General features: G+C 44.2%; 1 protein-coding gene across 3 annotated transcripts in view; it reads right to left on the minus strand.

The window, feature by feature from the left end:
- Positions 1–15,594, minus strand: part of KCNAB1 (potassium voltage-gated channel subfamily A regulatory beta subunit 1) — a 370,129-nt gene that overhangs the window by 190,189 nt on the left and 164,346 nt on the right. The window lies entirely within an intron of this gene.

A 15,594-nucleotide genomic window follows, 5' to 3' on the forward strand; every position in this document is an offset into this window, starting at 1 on the left:
GCCTTCATGGAATTGAAGAGAGTTAGGGCCTTGCTCTGAATTAGGCTTTGGCTTAAAGGAATGTTGTGGCTAGTTTGATCTTCTATCTCATGCCAGCAATAAGGCTATTTTGCTTTCTTATCATTCGTGTGTTCACTGGAGTAGCACTTTTAATTTCCCTCAAGAGCTTTTCCTTTGCATTCACAGCTTGGCTAACTGTTTGGCACAAGAGGCCTGGCTTCCATCTCAGCTTTTGACAGCCTTCCTCACTAAGCTTAATTATTTCTAGCTTTTGATTTAAATTGAAAGACTTGTGACTCTTCCTTTCACCTGAACACTTAGACACCATTGTAGGGTTATTAACTGGCCTAATTTCAATATTGTCATGTCTCAGGGAACAGGGAAGCCTGAGGAGAGGGAGAGACGGGGAAAGGCTGGTCTGTAGAGCAGTCAGAACACAGACAACATTTATCAGTTAAGTCGCTGTCTTACATGGGTGCGGTTTGTGATGCCCCAAAACAATTACAATAGTAACACCAAAGATCACTGATCATGATAACATATATAATAATAATAAAGCTTGAAATATTGTTAGAATTACCAAAATGTGACACAGAGACACGAAGAGAGCATATGCTGCTGGAAAAGTGGGGCCGATAGACTTGCTCAACACAGGGTTGCCACAAACCTTCTATTTATAAAAAATGCAGTATCTGCAAAGCACGATAAAGTGAAGCACAACACGACGAGATATGCCCATACGAGCTTAATGACAGAGCTTCAAACACCTGTAATGACAAGTGAAAAAAATCAGAGAGAGAAATAGACAATTCTACTTTCAGCAATTGAAGGCATGACTTGTCAAAAAAAAAAAAAAAAAACAGTAAAAAAATCAAGTCTACCTTGAAAACCACCAGTTAGAACTGTGCAGTGCCCAACCTACACAACTGTCCATAGCGGGGTGCTGGTGCAGTGATGGAATTTCACATACGAAAATACGTGTTCAGAATATACTAGACGTGTCAGTCGTGGTGCCAACCAAGCCTCTAGCTCCTTCTCATGGAAAAGGTCCCACTCATGGCCTTGCTGAAGAACCACTCTAGGTAACCATAGTTTCCATCATGAGACTTGCGCTCCCCACCATTGAAAGGTGCTGGGACCAGAGTGAGTACCTCCCTACAGGCAGTAAGGAACCCACATATTTGCCAGTGTCCTGTGGCATATGATGAAGGACTCTGCCAAGGCAGAGCTAATGGTTATTAGCGGGGCAAATCTGATGCTCTCTCATAGAAATTTGAGCTAGGAGATACTGAGAAAATGAGGTAAAGCTGGAGCTGAAAGGATGCACAGAGAAACTGTGGCAAAGAGTTACAAGGCATAAGTAAGCAGATCCAATGTGATACAGAACAAAATACAGGAAAGAAGAGATGAATAAACAAGCCAGAGGTTCCGGAGAAGGGGCAGAGAACCAGAGAGTAGCTGCGTGGAGTCAGTGGAGGAGCTCTGGGGTGAGGACACACCAGTCTCTCCTGTGGTCTCCAGAGCTGCCTGGTATCCACTTCAGAGAGCACTGGCTGTCCCTCAGTTATTTCTCTGTTGTCTCATTTTTTTTTTTTTTTTTGCAGTCCTGTGAGACTGTTGCCATTCATGGTCATTTACTTATTTACCTTGGGGGTATCCTCACAATAAACCCCACCTGAGGCAATGTAATGGAATCTTTGTTCTGTGCAATCAAAAAACCTAATTAGACCAACGTTATCAATAACATTCATATTCCCCCTACATTTTACTAACTTCACTATTGGTAATATAATGTTAATTAGGTAATATATGCCTCAGACTTTCATGTTATGCTGATACCTTACATTCTCTAATGTGGAAACATCACTATTTTAAAAAATAAAATTTCTATTTAAAGTTTAATTTTGCAAAATGTAGAACAAGTATTCAAAGGAAAGCAAGAGAAGTTATTTCCTTTATTTCTATCTTTTCGAAATACACTATAGTATACACTTCTTCCTAAGGTCTATGAATTACATTTGTTTTGAAAGAGACTTGTAGGAGCTGTGCATTTCTCCAACAAGGTATAACAATAAAGATAGTGGCGTGGGTATCATAGGTTGTAAAGGCGAATGGATACTACAGTCCCAGAGCCATAACCTTCCACAGAGTAATCACAACTGAGTCACAGAGTAATCACAACTGAGTCACAGAGTTTAAGAGGTTAGGCACTACAGTTAGACAAAACTGAGTTTGGATCTTGGCTTTTCTCAGGGGACTTGAAGCACTCACTGATGAAGATCAAAGACCACAGCCTTCAGTATGGATTACACCTCAACATAAAACAAAAATCCTCACAACTGGATCAATAAACAGCATCATGATAAACGGAGAAAAGATGAAGTTATGAAGGATTTCATTTTACTTGGATCCACAATCAACAGCCATGGAAGCAGCAGTCAAGAAATTAAAAGAAGTATTGCAACTGGGCAAATCTGCTGCAAAGGACCTCTTTAAATTGTTGAAGAGCAAAGACTTCACCTTGAAGACTAAGGTGCTCCTGACCCAAGCCATGGTATTTTCAATCACATCATATGCATGCGAAAGCTAGACGATGAATAAGGAAGACTGAAAAAGAATTGACGCCTTGGAATTGTGGTGTTGGTGACTCAAAACCCAGTGCTGAAGACTACTGAATATACTGTGGACTGCCAAAAGAAGGAACAAATATGTCTTGGAAGAAGTACAACCAGAATGCTCCTTAAAAGCAAGGATGGGGACACTGCATCTTACATGCTTTGGACATGTTGTCGGAGGGATCAGTCCCTGGAAAGGACAACATGCTTGGTAAAGCAGAGAGTCAGTGGAAAAGAGGAAGACCTTCACTGAGATGGACTGACACAGTGGCCGCAACAGTGGGCTCAAGCATAACAATGATTGTGAGCATGGCGCAGGTCCAGGCAGTGTTTTGTTCTGTGGTACATAGACTCACCGTGAGTTGCAACTGACTTGATGGTGCCTAATAACACAACAACAACACGTAAGAGACCTTAGAACAGTAACTCTGAGCCTTGGCTTCTTCATTTGTAGGACGGACATATTAGAAGTATCTACCTCATATGGTGGGGGGGAGTACCTACCCCATATGGTGTTTGTGACGATTAAATGAGATAATGCACGTAAAGTGCTTTATGCCATATATGGCACATAATGAATCCTCAATAAATGGATGTTGTTATCCCTTGCACTGTTGGGAACCCCCAGGGGAATGAAGCTCAGTGCCATGGTTTTAGAAATTGCACCCTCATTAGCCCTTGCTTGGAGGAGGGGTAGAGGGGAGGATTGAAGGGATGGAACAGTCTGCAGAAAGTACAAGCATGAGTGCAGTATTGTCAATAAGAAAGTAAGATCTGCACTCATATTCTCAAGGACAGGATTTCAGAAGGGTCTGGAGCAAACCTCTGGCAGGCACTGCTCTTATTTGTCTTCATACCCCTTGAGGCTGGCAGAAAGCCTAGAACAATAAATGTCAGTTGAATAGATGAATGCTATGGACATGAAAGCCCATGGCAGAATGGATATTGTTGTGAGGGTCTAGGGGAAATTCCCAAAGGCAGCAAAGCCCCGGGAAATACTGGTAGCCTCTGAGCTCCGGCTCCTACTTCGTTCCATTTCTGAACTTGAGAACTCCAACAACCAACTGGGCATGTGGCATCAAGGTGTCATTCTTGGCACAGACTAAGTGCTCAGTAATACCTATTGAATGGATGCATGCATGAATAAATGAGAGCCTTCTCTGAAAATCACCAAAAAGTCCCCAAAACGTCACTGATCCAAGGGAAATATATAGACCACATTTTCCTCGAGAGGGATGGAAATTATAGAGCAAGGTCTTAATGAAATCACTCTGTACTTATCTACTATGCTTCCTAATTAAAGTCCATTGCAATATAGACTAATTTAGGAAATACGGCTTGGCCTACCAGAGGCTTAAGAGAGCCAAATTGTTGCCCAGGATGGGATGAACTTGAATTATTTAAATGAAATGCATCTCTGTCCATTCAGCTCAAAAAGATGCTGACATGGCAGCATCTAAATTATAGTTTCTATTTTCCTATTAGCTCTGATTCACATTTCTTACCAGTCCCTGAAAGCCCACCCAACCCTTCACGTATTTCCTTGAAACATATGTGTGGCTCTGAGGAAATGACAATAAATGTAAAAAATGCAGAATAAATTGTTCCAGTTCTTGACAACACTCTCGGTGATGTTTCTCAGCTTTATGAAACAGTAATAATGTATAAATGAAGGAATTAAAAGTGCCTTAAACCAAAAAACTGAACCTCTTGCGGTTGAGTTAATTCCGACTCATAGTGGACCCTATACCACAGAGTAGAACTGCCCCATAGGGTTTCCAAGGAGTGGCTGGTGGATTTGAACTGCCAACCTTTTGGTTAGCAGCTGAGCTCTTAACCACTGTGCCACCAGGGCTCCAAAAGTGCTCTATATGTTTGACATGCTGTAAAAATTGCGAGAACTTAGTTTCTTTGAATACCTGATACAAAGCCATTTCGATAATGAAACTCTTTATGGTTGTCCTAAAAGCAGCATGAGGTAGAAAAAGGCAGCCTTGGACTAGAAATGGAAATTCCTGTTATTATCAAAGTATGGAAAAATTGTTTGGGACCAAGAAGAGTCAAGCTCTGCCCAGGCTATAATAACAGGAAGCCGATGTGGAGTTGCCACGTGCAATGTTCCTAAGGCAGTCATCCCGATATTCCACAATAAGCCATTACCATGGCAACTTAACCTTCAGCGGCACAAAAGGAACACCTCAGATTTCGTTCTTCAGAGTGACAGAGATCTCACACAAGATCAAGGGATTGGGTTAAAAAATACTTCTCTAATGCTATTTTTGATGGCTGAAAGATAGATTTAAGAAGCGGGGCAGATACACAGACTGGACTAAGATGAACCACGTCTACGAATGATTGAGAGTTATGTATTTTTACAGTTTTAAGTGGCTTGATGTTCTACTGCAAAGATACAAAAATACAAATTTATGGACATTAGTTAGAGGAGTAGCGCAGTGAATTAAATACAAGTGTCCTTTTTTCCCTAAATACCAATGGGATGACAGAAGTGTTTCAGCTTTATGGCGCCTTGAAGGGCATCTCCAACCCACTCTAGTCATTGGTCCATTCTACCTGAAAGAATCTTCCTGACAGCTAGTAGCTTATATGCATACTGAACTGAGCACCAAATAATGAAAAATTAAAAAAGTATCTAGGAGCCAAATAACAGAGCTAAAATTTGTAACCTTGAGTCCCTAGGTGGTGCAAATGATTAATGAGCTTGGCTGCTAACCGAAAGGTTGGCGTTTTGAGTCCACCCAGACAGACCTTTAAAGAAAGGCCTGGAAATGTGCTTCCAAAAAAATTGGTCACTGAAAACACTGTGAAGCACAGTTCTACTCGGAGACACGTGGGGTGTGGAGTCAACTCCACCGCAGCCAGTAAGCCTACAGCATAGTCGAGGGCCATGTCGATTGGTGCGCAAGACTGGCAAGAAGGTGCGGTCGTCGGCGCAGATTCATCAGCCCTCTTAGAAAAATAATGCAAACATCTGGTTTCCTCTTAGTACATCAGTAGCTTTTTTTTTTTTTTTTTTCCATTCGACAAGTGTTTATTAAGTGCCTACTGGGAGCCCTGGTGGTCCAGTGGTTAAGAGCTTGTTTGCTAACCAAAAGGCCAGTAGTTCGAATCTACAAGCTGCTCCATGGAAACCCTATGGGGCAGTTCTACTCTGTCCGACAGGGTCGCTAGGTGTAGAAATCAACTCAGTGGCAATGGGTTTTTGTTTTTTTTTTTTTTTTCCGTCTGTGTGCTGAGAATACAATTATTCAGACAATGAAGTGAGAAAATAGGCCCTCAGGAGAGGGAGAGATTTGCCAAGTAATCACATAAATACGTGTAAAACCACAAGAGCAACAAGAAGAGGGTCGTGGGCCCTTCTGGGCAGCCACGAAAGGCGACCTAGGAAGTGGCCACTCAGCTGGGCTCTGAGGGAGGAGAGGGCAAACCAGGCAGGGGCCCCTGCGCCAGGTGCAGCCCAAGCAGGAAGCGGAAGTGCATCATGAGGGGCAAGTGAGGAAGATGTAAAGAAGGGCCCCTCCCACAGGCAAAGGTGTGTGCAGGGCAAGGGGGGGCGGTCCCAGGAAGACACGGTTTACAGAGGTCGATTAACCAGTAAACTCGGTACACACGGGATTACAGTAAGCAAGATATGCTCGTGCTTAATTGCATTTACTTACTAATCTGTAGTGCGCAATTTCACCACATCTCACATGGCTTTCACGTCTCTGACATGATGAAAAACAGATGAAACATGCACTACAGGTTAGCAAGTAAGCACACGTAAGCTCATGCGTACCTTGCTTACTGGGTAACCATCCCGGCACGGCTACAATGCATTTTCACCCCCAGGAGTAGCTTCACCTTTTAATAAAAGGAGAGCTGACATTTCATAATCCAAGCAGCTTCCTCTATAGCGTTAAAGTCTCTTCAGATCTGTTGATCAAAAACCTGAGGCTAAAGTATGCTAACAAAGCCGGCTGGTTAAGTGAGAGCTTAGGAACCTGAGCAGTGCCTCAGGCCATCCTGTAATGCTTCTGTCCCTCATTCTCTCTTTTCTAGTGGGAATTTCCTTGGAAACAGTGGTCCTGTTAAACACAGAAGTGATCAACAGAGGCAGGGACACGGATAAGAATTAGAAGGCTTATGTGGTGCTCTTAAAACCGTTCTGAAGCCCTAAAGTTTTTCGGTGGCTCATCTTGCTATTTACATGTTTCGAGTTCAGTTACATCAAATATTCATTTAACATTCTCAAACCCAATGAAAGTCACCAGGTCAAAAAATTGAAAAGGAGAAATAAAACCATCTGTCGGCTATTTTCTTCCACTGAGGACTCTTCTGGAGCCCTGGTGACACAGTGGTTAAGAGCTCGGCTGTTGATCAAAAGATCAGCAGCTCGAATCCACCGGCTGCTCCTTGGGAAGCCTACGGGGCGGTTCTACTCCACCATGTAGGTCACTAGGGGTTGGAATCCACAGCAAAGGGTTTGGTTTGTTTGTTTGTTTTAGGGATTGTTCTGGGATGAGCCTGAGGGGGTCTCACTGGTTTAAGTAATCCTGAAGTTGGGGACTGGTTGTTTGTGGCCCTAGACACAAGCCGAGGACTTCGCTGGTGTTCAGCCGAGGCAACCACAGCCTGTTCCAGCACTGGAAGGAAAAACAAGCTGCGAGGCGGTCGGCTGGCTTCCCACGGCAGTGCCTTCCTGTAGGGCTTTCACGGTGTCTTTGCCTATACCTGGTTTCCTCCCAACATCTTTACTTTGGAACATACGTGGCATCTCTACTATTTTTAATTGTCAGAGGATCTTGACTTTCTGGAACTAGACTTTCTGGTTGCTTTAAAATGCTGTCTCAACTACCTGAAATTTAAAATGACATTCAGAAAATACCCAGATTCGCCCAATAATCACAATAGAGTGAGGCCCAAGCTGGCTGTTTGGAGATCAGAATGCATTTTGCTATAAAAACAATGTTATAAATGGTAGAAAAGTTATGTGAGTTCCCAAAATAGCCCCTGTAAACCTTTGTTCTGATTTATACATTCGCAAAGAAAAAAACAGAAGGAAAGAGGAAAAAGGGCTACAGAGAAGGGAGCATAGGATGGCAGCTAAAAATGCTGGAGCCAAGCTGTGCTCAAATCTCATCACTCACTTGACCTTGACCAAGTTACCTGATTTCTCTGTCTCAGTTTGCTCATCTGTAAAATGGGGATAATACAGCATTCCCCTCAGAGGCACGTTGTGAAGATAAAGTCAACTCTTACAGTTGTTCCTGCGAGGTCAAGTCACTGGCACGCTGTGGCGTTTCCACTACATGTGGGTCTCCACACACCAGCCATTCCCGGGACAAGGAATTGAGCAATCTTAACCAAACCAGCTGGTCCTTGGAAACCCTATGGGCAGTTCTACTCTGTCCTACAAGGTCGCTATGAGTTGGAATCCACTCAACGGCAACAGTTTAACCAAACCATGCCTAGCACAGAAACCTTCACTGTAATGAGTATTTGATGTAATTCTGAAAGAAAAAAAGGACAGGGGTGCACTGAGACACAGGAGGCTCCTGTGTACACTTCTCTCCTGAGCCAGTCACCTGTGCCTACCCTATGTCACCCCTCTGCTCAAGCGCAGCCTGGGGGGCGAGGGGAGGTACCTGCAGCAAGGGGCAGACACGGATGGAAGTGGAGAGGGGAAGGAGGACTTCCTCCAGGATTCCCAAAGCCGACTGGACAGACTTCCTGCAGCTGTCTTTATAGAGCCATCCCAGAGCAGTAGACAAGATGGACCATTGAGTCCTTTCAGCCACATTCCCGGGGCCTCCCCTACAGTCTTGCCTGGTCACCAGACACAGCCCTGCTGGGAAGGCCGCCCACTTTCTGGGGTTTCTCTAATCTCCCAAATGATCTCCATGAGGCAATGGCAGACAATAATGAATGGGTTGTACACAAGAGAGAATACCCAGAATCCTGTACAAGCCCTCACCGCTTCCTCCACCTCCAAGAACCAAAACCAAACCAAACCCTCTGCCACTGAGTAAATTCCAACTCATAGAGACCCTATAGCAACCCTACAGGACAGAGCAGAACTGCCCCCATAGGGTTTCCAAGGCCGTAAATCTTTACGGAAGCAGATTGCCACATCTTTCTCCTGTGAAGCGGCTGATGGACTCAAACCTGGTGAGTCAGCAACGAGTGCTTTAACCACTGCACCACCAAGGCTCCTAATCTCCAAGAAAGCATCCTCAAATAAAACATATCTGACCTCTTCCAACACATTTAAGCACGTACCAGTTACCTGCATCAATCACTCATTCAGTCACTTAATCTTTTGTGTTCGGACTAAGAGTCTGAGAATACAGAGGCATTCTTTTGTTATTTATTCTTAAGGAAAATTTCTTGCCCTCGAGGTGCTCACAATTTAGCTCAGGGAGAGCAAACAGTCAGCATTGACTACCCATTGCCGTGAAGTCCATTCTGACTCATAGTGACCCTACAGGACAAAGGAGAACTGCCCCGGGGGGCTTCCAAGGAGTGGCTGGTGGACTCCAGCGGCCAACCTTTTGGTTAGCAGCCTTAGCTCACTGCAGCTTTTAACCACGGTGCCACTAGGACTCCTTATTAACTGCAGTATTGACAGACCAGCCTTTGCTTATCACCGCGGCTGGGACACCACAGCTGAGTCCCATTTGCAGAGGGCATGGTTCACTGGCCTCCCTGGGCACAGCACTGTCGGTTGGCCAGGAGGCTCCCCAGGGAACATGGAAAGGAAGTATGGTAGCTCTGAAAATACTTCATCTTCTAGAGTGGACCTGGTCCTACTCCTGCCCGGTATGTACACGCTGACCATGTGTACAAGGTGCCCATGAAGTGGGGACTGCCTTTGTGGTCAACGCTAAAACTGGGCTTCACTACAGCAGATGGCATGCCTATTTGGAAATCCAGAATATTAACACGGTGCTAACAATTGGAGCCATATTTCTAAGCTTTTTATTTCCTTCCTTCTGGTTACCAGGAGCCCTGGCAGCACAGTGGTTGACAGTGCAGGCTGCTAACCAAAAGGTCAGCAGTTCAAATCCACCAGCTGCTCCTTGGAAACCCTATGGGGCATTTCTACTCTGTCCTATAGGATCGCTATGAGTTGGAATCTACTCGACAGCAATGGGTTTTCTATCTGATTAAGCACTTGGAAAAAAGAGCACAAGAGAGAATGTTTAAGAGGAGAAGTTGCCTTGTAGACCATTCAATCATCCTTTTACCAGCCTTTGTCTAAGAAATAAAGTTGTAGACTTGAGTCAGCACTTCCCATGACATCAATCTAAAACTAAGAACGTATTGGGGGAAGATACCGCTTTTCTCAGCGCTCCTAAACTGGTAAGTGAAGTTGCACATGGTAGTTAGTCAGCGGCGCTGTTCACCGGTATTTCTGGCACCTTGCATTCTGAGCAAATGACAGGACTGTAGTTTCCTGCCCTTTTTAAGCAGGTCTGGCCATGGGACTCACAAGGTCCAATGAAACATGAGTGGAAGTAACAGGCATCGCTCCTGGGCAGAATCTTAAAGAGCCAGAGGACCGTGTGCTACACTCTCTTTATTACTCTGCCCTAGCAACAGACATGGAAGACAGGCCTGGGGATCTACCGCCGAAAACTCAGCTAGCGACAGCCCTATGAAAGACAGTTCTGCTCTGACACACAGGGGGTGGCCATGTGTCGCGATCGACTCAACAGCACTGGTTTTTTGGTTAGTAACAGACAATGGCCCAGGAGGCAGCTACTCTAACCTGGGTTCTGAAGCAGGGTCCATGAAGAGCTAAACCACACAGCACGGGTGAGATTTTAACCATTTGCTTGAAGCCACTGAGATTTCGGGATTGTTTGTTGCCATAGCATAACCTGGACTATTCTGACTGATAAAATGTGGGACCAACAAAAGCAAAACCCATTGCCATCAAGTCGATTCTGACTTACAGTGACCCTATAGGACAGAGTAGCACTGCCCCATAGGGTTTCCAAGGCTTAATTGCGAGGATGGCGCAGGACGGGTAGTGTTTCATTCTTTTGTACGTAGGGTCGCTATGAGTCAGAACCAACTTGACGGCACCTAACAACAACCACAACAATCTTTACAGAAGCAAACTGACACATCTTTTTCCCTCAGAGCAGCTGGTGGGTTAGAACCACTGACCTTTCAGTTACAGCCAAGCACTTAACCGCTGCACCACCAGGGCTCCTCAAAAACAAGGGACAAAAAACGCTTATTGTCACTGTCAGGCTGGCACTGTCAGAATTCACGAGAGGGGGTCCTCCTATATCCTAAATTGCTCCAAAGTCCCCTTGCAATTTGCCTTTTAATTTCAAAACTCTTGGCTGTCCTTTGACCTCTTATAAAGGAAGATAACTTTATCTCTTGACCTTTTGTTGTCATTGCCATTGTTTTTCTCTTTGTTTTTGAAGCAGAAGTAGGGTTTGAAGAGGAAAATGGGTAGATGGGGATGGGTGAAGCCTGTTCCTTCTGCTCACATACTAGTGGACCTTGTACGTCACATGGCCACACCTACTTAATTAGAAGACAGAGATTGTCTTATTGATGATTGGCTCTGCCATTAACCATCTGTGTGATCCGTAGACAAATTCTTCATGTCCTGGGATAGCAGCTTCTTTGTAACATAGACCTGAGGGAGCAAAATAGCCCCCTGTGAGGAGTTACCCCTAACTCTGAGGTAGGTTTGATCCAGTCCACATGGAAATGGACCCCGCTTTAATTAAACCATATCAAAACAAAAATCTACGTCAACATTAACGTTCAAAAGTTCACGTAAGAATCCAGCCTGTTTGCTTGCTTGCTTTCTGCATGCATCCATTCAGCAAGTACTTACTGAGTGCTTACTGTGTGCCATATCCCCTTCTGAGCACCGAGGATACAGATGTAAAACAATAACCAGACAACAATCCTTGCCCTCACGGAACTGACATCCTAGAGGATGTGTGGCTTCTCTTGAAAATGTGGACGAGCTTGCAATATGGGGCCGGTATTTCAACCCAGCAATGATTGCTGAGAAGCTAACAGCTGATTCCTTTAGACTAGGCTTGGGGTCCCTGCTTACCCTGGGTCTGGGAGGCCTGCCTCAAGCACTCACTTTATCCTCCTGGCCCCCGGAGCATCTGCATTTGTGAGGCCTGGACTCTGACCTCTCAGAGCCTTCATTTCTAACAGTCCAGATTCTAAAACGACATGCAACAGAAGATGAAAACTGAGTACATTCAAGTGTGTTTCAGAAAACTGTGAGCTGTGTATGTAAACAGAAGAGGAAATGGCCTCTGTCCTCTCTCCCTCATAGCCTCCTAGCCTTCAAGAGAGAAACGGAACTCTTCCAGAAGAACAAAATACACTCAGCACACTTCACATCCCCTTCACTTCCATCCGTTCCTTTTCTCCCTGTCGTCGCTCTTTCAGCAGTCCTTTTGTTCTGGAGGTGGAAATTAGCTTTGTAAATAACCAGAGGTGGATATACCGAGGTGTCTTAAACATTTAACTGCCTGTCTAAGATTTTACTTCAGCGGTTGGGTAGAAATTAGCGTATCACTTTAATGAGATCCGCAAGGCCCTCTGTTTGCTCTGCAATGTTTTTGACTAACTCCCCATCCTTGTTCTCAGCTTCGCAAGACATCTGAGGCACGTGGGTGCAGAGGAACGGTTATATGTCTCAGCTCCGATGGGAACTGGCTTTGTGAAAAATGCGTGGGCTGATAGATATTACAGAATTATTCGCAAGGTTATTGTTAGTCATCTGTCCTATAGCCATGCTTTTCACCTCTCCTTTCTCTTCCTGCCTTTCGGTTCTTTCTTCTCTCCCCCTTAGGTGGGACTGTAGGTGAGCCATCTTTGAGTCAGCTCCCTGTTAAGTAGCAGGGTTAACGGCACCAAGATAGGAGGACATCATCAATCACCTCTAGTATTCACAGGTACACACACACAGCTGCACCCACGGTGTGCACACATACATGCCATTACTCAAGGGAAAGGCAATTAAAAGGTTGTTTTTCTCTGTAGTAAAAAAAAAAAAAAGTTTTTTTTTCATCTGAACACTGAGACATAGTAAGCCAAGTTTCAGCCAGAGCAAAATTTTATAACCAAGTTATAAATGCTTGAAAATAGCAAGACACAATGGAAGCCTGACACAATCTTAATTACCCTGTCACTAGACAGAATGTTCAAATGTACACAAAAATGTTCTTTTCTAATCCCATGAATTAGTCCTACAGATGTATCTAGAATGAAGTTTTTCATGTCTGACATACCTATCCCACCTCTGAGTGGAATAATTAGTCCAGGTTCCAAATTCAAGTAGATGCTTTTTTAGTCAAGTTTCTGAAAATATCTCCCTGAAGCCGAAAAATAATACCATTAATATTAATGTGAATAATAACAAAAATAATAAATTTTCCACAACTAACAGTGGTTAAGAACTTCCACTCTAGGCCCCGTGCTAGTCATTGCACCTGTCTGATCTCATGTACTCATCTAATGATCACACATGATCACACGTGGTCACAGACAGCACCCCACGATGTGGTTCTTGTGGGGGTTATTTACCTTCAGATCCACCACTCATCTCCCCTTACCCTGCCCCGAGCAATGACTGACCTTTATGAACTTCACCTTTGGAGTTCCCATGCCTTTTGGCTTCCACATGGGTTCCCAGACTGGGACGTGAATGAATTGGGGGTATTTATTTCCCCAGCTCTGGCTCTTCTGGGTCACAGGTTGGTAATCCCTCTGTCCCCCAGCTCCTGGTAAGGAGTGCTCTCCTCCAGCCATGGCAGTTTCCCGCTTCTGGTAACTATTCTTGCTCCTTATCCCTTCAGATCTTGGAGGGGTTTTGTTAGCCCCAGGATGCCTAGACTCTTGTCATTGTTGCTGCTGCTGTAGAATCGGCCCCTGGATGACAGTGACCCCATGCACCACAGAACGAAACGCAGCCTAGTCCTGCGCCATCCCCGTGATCAGTGGCGGATCGAATGATTGCAATCCACAGGGTTTTCACTGGCTGATTTTCAGAAGTCGATCCCTTATTAAGCCCTCTCAACTACTCGGAGTATGCCATCTCTCTTCTAGACCCTGAAGGATACAGTAGCATCATTTCCCATTTTATAGATTAAAAAAAAAAAAAAAAAACGGAGACTTTGAGATGCTACACGACTTGTCCAAGATTGCACAGCTGAAGGGAAGATCTGAATTGAGATCTTACCTCAAACCAGGCTCTTAACTAACATGGTACATGGTTTCCAACAGAATCGCTGTTGTGCTGGTTTTCTGCGAAGGCGTCAAGAAAAGGATTCGGACCTGCAGCCCAGGGAGCTGGCTTTACTAGCATGATTTAGATGAGTGACGGAGCCCTGGTGGCGCGGTGGATACGAGCTTGGCTGCCAACCAAAAGGTCGGCAGCTTTGTTTTGTTTTTAAGCTGGATGCTGTTGATTTTCTAAAGTTACTTGGCTTCTTTATGGGGGAAGTAAGACAGACTCACTTTACTCACTGTTCACGATTCTTGTAAGTATAAAAATAAGATACTTAATGTGAAAGGACCTTAAAAGGAGGTGAGTGTTAGGTAAATTCAAGTTATTTTTCCTTGGATTATATTGTAGATCGCTGTGTAATGTTTATGTATATGAGACTGTATGTGTGTGTGTGTACACACGTATGAAATGTGTATCTTATCCATATAGCTTATCATACGAATTTATATCTTATTCATCTTATACTTGTGAAACGTATATCTTATTCATGCATATGAATTATATTTTGGAGCCCGGTAGCACAGTGGGTAAGAGCTATCTATGGCTGCTAACCAAAAGGTCATCAGTTCATATCCACCAGCCACTCCTTCGGAATACTGTGGGGCAGTTCTACTCTGTCCTGCAGGGTTGCTATGAGTCAGAATTGACTCGACAGCAATAGGTTTTGGTTTTTTACATTATATTCATACATTAGATTAGAATACCCTTGTTCTGCCATGACACAAATCTTTTGTCAGGGCATCTACTATTACTTGTCCACTGTTCAAACTTGTATACATTCTAAACATGAAGACTCCACATTCGTATTCAATCATTTAAAAAACAAGAAAATTTCATTCACTGATAATTGTTTGTATAACAAGATGTATCTATAACTTTAGGAAATAAGATAATATAGACATTAAGTTCTCTTCTGTAAAGTGGTTTTATCCCAAATGTATAGGAAATGAGGAGCTTTTTTCTTAAATTTAGTCCATCTACGCAGTCATTGAGATACAAAATATATACACAGTCATGGCTGAGATACAAAAATCACATTTTCTGTAGTGGACAGTAAAAGGCGGGTTTCACCTCACATCTGATGGGAGGTGGGTAAATATCTGATAATATTCTGGCACACAGGCTCTTGGAATGAGAACCTGCTCTGGAATCTAAAAAGCCCCAGGCTACAGTGGAATCCTGGAAACCTGGGTGAGCAGGGTTTTGGAAGCGGCAGACAGGTGGCTCCCAGGGTACCTCAGTAATTCTGTTGACGCCACATCATCGGGTAGAGACGAAGCCAGAACCCCCGAGTGTGCCCTGCTCACACCCAGGTACGTCGACTGTGACCACCTCCACCATCGCCAAGGCTGCTGGCTGTAGTGTGAGGGGACATCACTGAGATAAGCCCCAGCTTCCTCTGGCCGTAGTTCTGACTCATTTTCTGAATTAGGAACACCATTTCATTGTTTGACGCCTCAGTTTTCCTACCAATAAAGCATGTACCCATCTTCCTGCCTCTTGTTCACAAGATTGGTTTTTAGAAACTCAAGAAAATGGTGCCACAGAAACATGTCTCTTGAACTGAAATCATCTATGCCCTTGTCACATGTCGGGCTACTCATCCAAGGTGACCTTGCTCATGCTACCTTCTAGCTGGGCAGGCATTCTGAAGTGGTAAAGCAGAATGTTTTAAGAGGCTGACCTTTGGTG

This window comes from Elephas maximus, chromosome 23, assembly GCF_024166365.1.
Source record: "Elephas maximus indicus isolate mEleMax1 chromosome 23, mEleMax1 primary haplotype, whole genome shotgun sequence".
NCBI lineage: Eukaryota > Metazoa > Chordata > Mammalia > Proboscidea > Elephantidae > Elephas > Elephas maximus.